Source organism: Mesocricetus auratus, unplaced genomic scaffold, assembly GCF_017639785.1.
Source record: "Mesocricetus auratus isolate SY011 unplaced genomic scaffold, BCM_Maur_2.0 Super-Scaffold_100013, whole genome shotgun sequence".
NCBI classification, from domain to species: domain Eukaryota; kingdom Metazoa; phylum Chordata; class Mammalia; order Rodentia; family Cricetidae; genus Mesocricetus; species Mesocricetus auratus.
In genome coordinates this window covers 77,839,454-77,846,818 of record NW_024429196.1, presented here as the reverse complement: position 1 = coordinate 77,846,818, position 7,365 = coordinate 77,839,454, and the positions used below count along the sequence as shown (strand labels likewise).

Below are 7,365 nucleotides of genomic sequence, written 5' to 3'. Positions count from 1 at the left end.
CATCATCACCATCATCATCAGCAGCAGCAGCAGCAGCAACAGAGTCCTGAAGAGCTGAAGACTGGTGGCAGGTCTTGTGGGACACAGGAAAGGTATGAGGTGTGAGAAGCTTGAGTGATGGGGCAGGAAAGGCTGATGATGGGGAGCATGGTCTTTTTGTTTTTTCTCTGATAACTCTTATTTAAATTAGAAAAGATCTTATTTTACATATCAATCCCACGTCCCTCTCCCTCCCATCCTCCCATGCCCCCTACTGCCCCCCACTGCCCCCCTTCTGTTCCATAGAAGGGGTGGGGCCTTCCATGGGGGATCCTCAGAGTCTGTCGAATTGTTTGGGGCAGGGGCATCATTTTCTTTGGCTGACCAGCTGTTTCTTCTCTTTTGGAGCAAATGGGGAACTCAGCTGTGAATAGGGTTAGTTCAGTGAATGTGTTAGAGGTCAGGCGAAGACTCCAGGGAGAGAGTTGAAACCAAACTACGCCAGTCCTGGTTACTCCCTGGAACACTGGCATCACTGGAGAGCTTTTTAGATGTGGAGAAATCCCAGAACACATCCCAATCCTCTGTTCCCATGATCCATTGAGTCAGAACCGGCATTTACCAGATGCCAGGTGGTTTAAGCCTGCGATGAACTTTGGAATGTGTTGCCCTCAGGGGATCAGGATTAAGCTATTGGATATTCACAACACAGCCTGAGTTGAGATTTTCTCAGAATTCTCTTACAGGGCCAAACAAAGAATCAGGGAATGACTGGCCTACAGAAAAGGGACTAACAATGCCTGGGTCTCTCCTATGTTGCTCTCAGACGTGTTTCCGTGAGGGAGGTCTGGAAAGTCCACCAGCTTCACAGTCAGGAGGTAAGGGACTTGGGTGAGCTTGACTGGTTCCACAGTGCCCTCCCTAAATATTGGCATTTTCTCCTGAGTGAGGGATTTCTATGTTTTCTGAGTAGACAGGCACACCATCGCGCCCCGCCCTGCCTGGGTCTGACAGCTCGATTGAGGTTCACCATGCTGTGAGCTCTGACAAATGAGTGATGACAAGGGTCCACCACAGCTGAACCACAGAGTGATTTCATTACCCTAGAAGTGCTGTGCGCTCTCCCCCCTCCCCTCCCTGCCCTCCCTTCTCTCTTCCCCCAGTGGCGCTGACCTTTCTAGAGTCCCCGGAATCTCTGCCCTCTCCAGCATGCCACTTTTTAAAACTTTGGTTCCTTTCTCTTGGTTCCGGGAGTTTGAGGTTCCCTGGTGCCTCTGAAGCACTTCTTTTCATAATGTTGTGTCCTGTCGACATCTTAATTGACATTTAATATTTATGCTTACTTCTGAGGCACAGCGTTATAATTTGACACATGTACGTGGCAGATAGTGACTGAATGGCAACAGTTAGCATTTTCTTCCCTGTAAATACCTTCTTCCTGCATTGGGAGCCCTCAAGTTCTTCTGTAGTTGTTTTGAAATGCAGGGGTGGTTGTGTGCTACGGGGTGTTAAAACCACACCCACACACCCGCCTTTCGGTATTCACTGTCTGTCCCTGCCTACCGGTCTTCCAACAATTCCCTCTTGCCTCACTTCTAGCTTTCTACTTCTATGTGGTCAACACACACACACACACACACACACGCATGTGTGTGCACGTGCATACATACACATGCACCCATGCATGTGCGAGCACACACACACAACACACACGCTCGCACGCGCACACTCACACACGCACACACGCATGTGTGTGCACGGGCATACACACACATGCACCCATGCACGTGCGAGCACACACACAACACACACACATGCATGTGCACACACACACACTTTTGGTCTTTTGCGATAGATCTTACTCTTAGTCCAAGCTGGTTTGGAACTCAATACATAGTCCAGACTAACTCAGACTCCACACCCTTCCTGCCTTAGCCTCTTGAATGCTGGGATCGCAGGAATGCAACATCGTGCTTGTTTCTTTTTTGTGCGGAATAATGTTCCTTTTTTTTTCTTGAGATTGCACAGCTGACTTATTCATTCACCTTTGGAAGCCATTTTAACTGCCTCCACATTCTGTCAGATATGAATATAGTTACGAGCATCCTCGTGCAGGGTTTTGTGTGGGTGTGAGTTTTGCGCCTGTTTAGGCAAATGCCGGTTGGCATAATGTCCCATCGGCGGCTGTGCCTGAGCACTCACACATTCTAGTCACGAGTCTCTGCTCTATCCACCACAGACTGCAGTCGAGGCTTCCCTGACCAGGGTGGTGAGAGCGTGGGCGTCTACGGATATAAACGTAAGTACCCAGGACATAGCTTGATGGTGTGACCATTTACCAAAACAGCGCCCGCAGATTCTCTCACTGAGTCTGCGACTTCCCCAGTCATGGGCTTTGACTGTGTTTAAGGTACCAGGCATGGATTCCTTCTTGTAGAGCAGGCCTCAGATTCAGTCAAGGATGGACTGCCCCATAGCCAGCCTTGCCACTATTGCATGGGCGGGCACAGCTTGCCTAGCAGGTTAGTACTACAGCATTCAGAGTCAACACTGGGTGATACCACTGACGCCTTCTCTCGCTCAGGAAGCATAGCGCCTTCTGTCACCATGAAAGCTAGCCAGAAGGGAGGCTTTCTAAACTGGCTCAAGATTGATTTCTCTATGTCCTGCAACCAAAGTCTGTGGCATCTTGAGGAATATGGTCTTATCATCTATTTATGTTGGACAGCCGAGAACAATGGCACTAGCCTGTATTGTTGAGGGAACCTCTGACCGATAATTCACAGGGAGGTATCCTGGGTGTGGCACTGAAATTTTCATATAACAAGCAATGTCTTCTGGGAGTAGCATTGTTCACTGTATGAGTTAGTTTCTCCCTTAGGTTTCTACTGCTGCGATGAAACGCTCTGACCGGAAGAGGTTTGCTTGGCTCACACTTCTGCACTGTAGTCTATCACTGAAGGAAGTCGGAACAGGAACTTGAACAGGGCAGGGACCTGGAGGCAGGAACTGACGCCGAGGCCACAGAGGAGTTCTGCTTACTGGCTTTCTCATCATGACTTGCTAAGCCTGCTTTCTTATAGAACCCAGGATCACCATCCCTGGGGGTGGCACCACCCACCATGGGCTGGACCCTTCCACATCAATCACAAATTAAGAAAATGCCCTATAGGCTTGCCTACAGTCCAGTCTTAATAAATGCATTTTCTCCATTGAGGCTCCCTCCTCTCAAATGACTTTAGCTTGTGCAAATTGACATAAAACTATCCAACACATCACCCATGCAAGGTACCCACAAAGCTGTCTCTCTATCTTATTTAAATTTTTTATTTTTATTTCTTCTTCTTCTTCTTCTTCTTCTTCTTCTTCTTCTTCTTCTTCTTCTTCTTCTTCTTCTTCTTCCTCTCCCTCCTCCTTCTCCTCCTCCTCCTCCTCCTTCTCCTCCTCCATCTCAAGACAAGTTCTTTTTAGGTCCATGGCTGGTCTAGGTAGAACTTGTAACATAGATTATTCTGGCCTTGGACTTGAAAAGTGCCTGGCAAGCGCTGGAATTATGGGAAGCCAGGGAAGAGCCTTGTGAGATGGACAGGGACTGCTCTGGGGAGATCAGGTGTTGGTCCCCGCACTAGGAAGGTGGAGGTGCTGCCTTTGCTTGGGCGATTCACCTTGAGGAAGACACCTACTGTCTTAGACCTCAGTTTCCTCTTGTGTGACGTGAGACAGACTTAGTTGGTTTGGGGTTTTCCTCTAGTTACTTTTAAGCTCTGAGAGAGACTTCTCGGTGCTGGCGCTCTGGACTTGCACTGATGGGGGTCTCCCCGCTAGGAGGCAAAGCACACACTCCTTTGTTTACCATCCTTTTTCCTAACTTAAAATGAGTTTGGTGTGGAAGGCAGGCACAGTGACCCTTGGCTCTGAGAAGGGGCCTCCCCGCTGCTTTACCACATCATGACATTTGTCACACAGCAGTAGCTTTTCCCTCCTCCTCCGGCATCGCCTTGCTGAAAATGGAACAATCCTGGCTAAGGATGAACCTAGGCCCTTCAGTGGGCTCGGGCTGACTCTGACTGAAAGGGTCCTAAGTAGAAGAGGGATGGGGGGGAGGTTGGTGTGCGGGTTGGCCCAGCCTCAGAGTTGGTAACCTGTCTCCTGGGCTGAATTTCTTCCTTTCTCAGTGTGTTTAGTCCCTGCTTTTCCAATTATTCTGTGGTCCCTGATTTGCCATTAAGTTCGTCATTATCTTCCAAAGTCCACAGCAGAGAAATAGCTGAGACAATTTCTCCTGAAATTGTAATGTGCCCACTTGAACAGCAGTTCTAATTTCCCGAAGCCTAGCTCTGTTCTGAAGAACTGTCTAGCTCCCCCCTCTTTAAATTGAATTTTGTCATCAGAGAAACTGCCAATACTTACTACCAGCATCGTTATTTTTCTTTACATATTTTCGTCTGAGCTCTCAAGTATAAAAAGCCCTCTCTCCTTCCTTTCCAAGAGTCGAGTCTCAACTGCGTGAACAGATTGTGCAATTTCACACGGGCTTCTGGCTTTGCCGTGAAGTGGAACACGCTGCCCATTGTCTCCTTGTCTCTTCTTGCAAATGATGGATTTTCTCCTGTGGCAAGTCGTCGCGGGGAGAGGTCAGACAATTCTGCGAAGTATAAAGGGTCTTGAGAGGTCTCTTGCTCCAACCCTGCCCTCTGACAGAATTATGTTCAAGCCATTCCCGCACGGAAAAGGGAATAACAAAACCTCTCTCCCCCTTTTCTCAAGAGGGTCTTGTGTAAGGTCTTAAGTTTCAAGACAAGCTGGTTAACCAAGTCCAGAGGACTTTGCTGTGAAACACCCAGTTTGAAGCAGACACAGCAAGGAAGGCCCGGGGGACAAATAAAATCAGTGATGGGCGCTTTGCAGACAGGGACCGAAGCGCGGGGCAGAGAGGCTGGGGTTGGGTGAGCTGGATGTAGCTTGAAAGGCGCCAGGTGAGGCTGGACTCAGTACACGTGGTTTATAAATTAGATACGCCTGCCAGTCACTTGGGCTCCGTGCAGTAGACAGAAAGAGCAGCTGACATCTCCGTGGTGGGGGACTACCGTGGGTTGCACCCACCATGCCGCCACACACAGATGGACACAGATGATCATTTTTCTATACAGTCTGAAGTGGCTATCCCCCATTTACACACAAGAACACGGGGAAGGAGTGATCCCAAGGCTCCTTGTAACCTTGTGTCCGAGGAGAAACCTACTTTTAAAAGAAGATTTATTTTTCCTCTTGAATCGTGTGTGTGCGTGAGTGTGTGCGTGTGTGTGCGTGAGTGCAGGCACCTGCAGAGGGGAGGGGCACTGGCTGGCCCTCGAGCTGGAGTTGCAGGTGGCTGTGGGTGCTGGGAACTGAACTCCTGTTCTCTGCAAGAGCAGAGCACACTCTTCACCATGGAGACAGGGCTCCGCCCCCCAAGCCTTACTCCCTTCGATGACAGCTTTGAGGTTTAGAAACAGGGCTTCTCCATGTAGCCCTGGCTGTCCTGGAACTCACTCTGTAGACCAGGGCTGGCCTCGAACTCACAGAGATCTGCCTGCTACTGCTGGAATTAAAGGTGTGTGTGCCACCACCGCCTGGCTGAAGCTTCTTTCTTTTGCCCAAAGGTTGTCAAGAGAAACTGCCTTTTAGATAAGCAGTAGCTGTATAATTTTAGGTCAGTCAGTTTTGCGGCAATTTCCCCTCTGTGGACGAATGAGGTTCCCTTAAGAGTTTGCACAGACTTTGTGTATTTGAGTTCAGAATTAATTCTCCCTTTGTCACCCTTGCCCCTGTTACATAATCATTTATTTTGCTTTCTGTGTATGACTGTTTTGCCTGCGTGTATGTGTGTATAGCACATGTGTGTCTGATGCCTACAGAAGGCAGAAGCGGGCATCAGATCTCCTGGAACTGGAGTTACGGAGAGCTGGGAGCTGCCATGTGGGTGCTAAGAACCGCATCCAGGTTTCTGGAAGAGCAGCCAGTGCTCTTAACTGTGGAGGCATTGCGTCAGGACCCCAGCCCCCATCCCCTGTGAGGACCACAGGAGGCGGACTGTGTGTGCAGTTGGAGCCCTCGGCCTCCCTTTGTGAATTGTCGTCTGTCTGAGGGGTGGTGAGCGGGGTCCCGTTTCCTCCCTGTGGGCTGCAGATGGAATCTCAGACACTCTGTTCCTTGCTGAGTTCTGTCAGCCTCCCTGAGGTGTACAATCCCTTTGGAGGGCCCAGCTTCCAGCCTGTCCTTTTAATAAGTGAACACCCACACATTCAATGCCCCTGCCACCATCCTCGCTACAGTGGGCTCATCATTGACGTTAAGCTGTTTATTACAAGGCAATGAAAAAATAAAGCTTTTTGTTTCTTCAAAAACCAGGCCAAAAGTATCAACTCTGTTATCATGTTATTTAATCTTCAGATATTAATGTCCATCTACGCTGCAGCCTCCCCAGGGAGCCAGCAGCGGGAAGGGTGCTTCACAGCCTGGGATGTGTGTTTCATCTCCGCTTTATTAAATTGGAGTAGAACTGTCATTTGTTCTTCTAATAGATATTTAAACAGCACACCGTGTGTTAGTGCTCTCTGTAACAGTGTCTCTTTGAGACACCTAAACAGTCAGGGAGAGATCAAATTTCAACCTCATCTTAATCTGCCACCCACACATACTGCTATTTACGGTCCGCATGGGCGGAGTCACTCCTGGGCCACAAGCGGTGGTCCTGCCTCAGGAGACTTCTTTCTTTTCTCGGGAGGGGGTGACTGTCGCTGCTGATGACTTAGCAAGTTTCTTCATGTGGTAAAGCACACGTGGCACTTATCATCCAAACTGTTTTCATGGTGCAGTTCAGCGGGACTAGGCACGTACACGCCGTTGTACAGACATGACCACCACCCGTCTCCAGAACCCGTTCACTTTGCAAAACTGGGACGCGTACCCACTAAACACCTCTGCATGCCTGCCTCCCTCAGCCCCTCTGTTATTCTGTCTCTACAGACTCAGTGACCCACACGATGGCTTTCGTTTTGGCCCTGGCTCATTTCACCCTACCGGTCCTCAGGGCTCATCTCTCATTGTCTGTGAGAATTTCCAGCCGCTCTCAGGTTGAGTATAACCTGTTGTACGCCACTCTCAGTTGCTCTGATGAACACAATGACCTAAAGCCATGGGCAGAGGAAAGGGTTCATTGAATCTTGCAGCTTACAGTCCGCCATTGACAGAGGCCAAGGCAGGAACTAAAGGCGGGGCGGAAGTTAGGGAAGAACACTGCCCAAGGGGTGTTTCCTGACTCACACAGCTCAGACTCACCTGCCTGGGGATGGCGCTGCCCACAGTGGTCCCCCCCCCCACATCAACCATTAATCAAGAGACAGG

The 7,365-nt window shown here is 49.5% G+C and overlaps 1 long non-coding RNA gene across 2 annotated transcripts; it reads left to right on the top strand.

Annotated features, from left to right (window-relative positions):
* The first annotated feature begins 253 nt into the window (after positions 1 to 253).
* Positions 254 to 6,365, top strand: LOC110342502. 2 transcript variants are annotated; one of them, XR_002384600.2, is made up of 3 exons: positions 254 to 857; positions 2,219 to 2,278; positions 4,469 to 6,365. It is a non-coding gene; the product is annotated as an uncharacterized LOC110342502 (long non-coding RNA). The 2 variants fall into 2 exon arrangements; XR_002384599.2 differs by lacking the exon at positions 4,469 to 6,365 and adding an exon at positions 2,861 to 3,043.
* Positions 6,366 to 7,365: the final 1,000 nt, after the last annotated feature.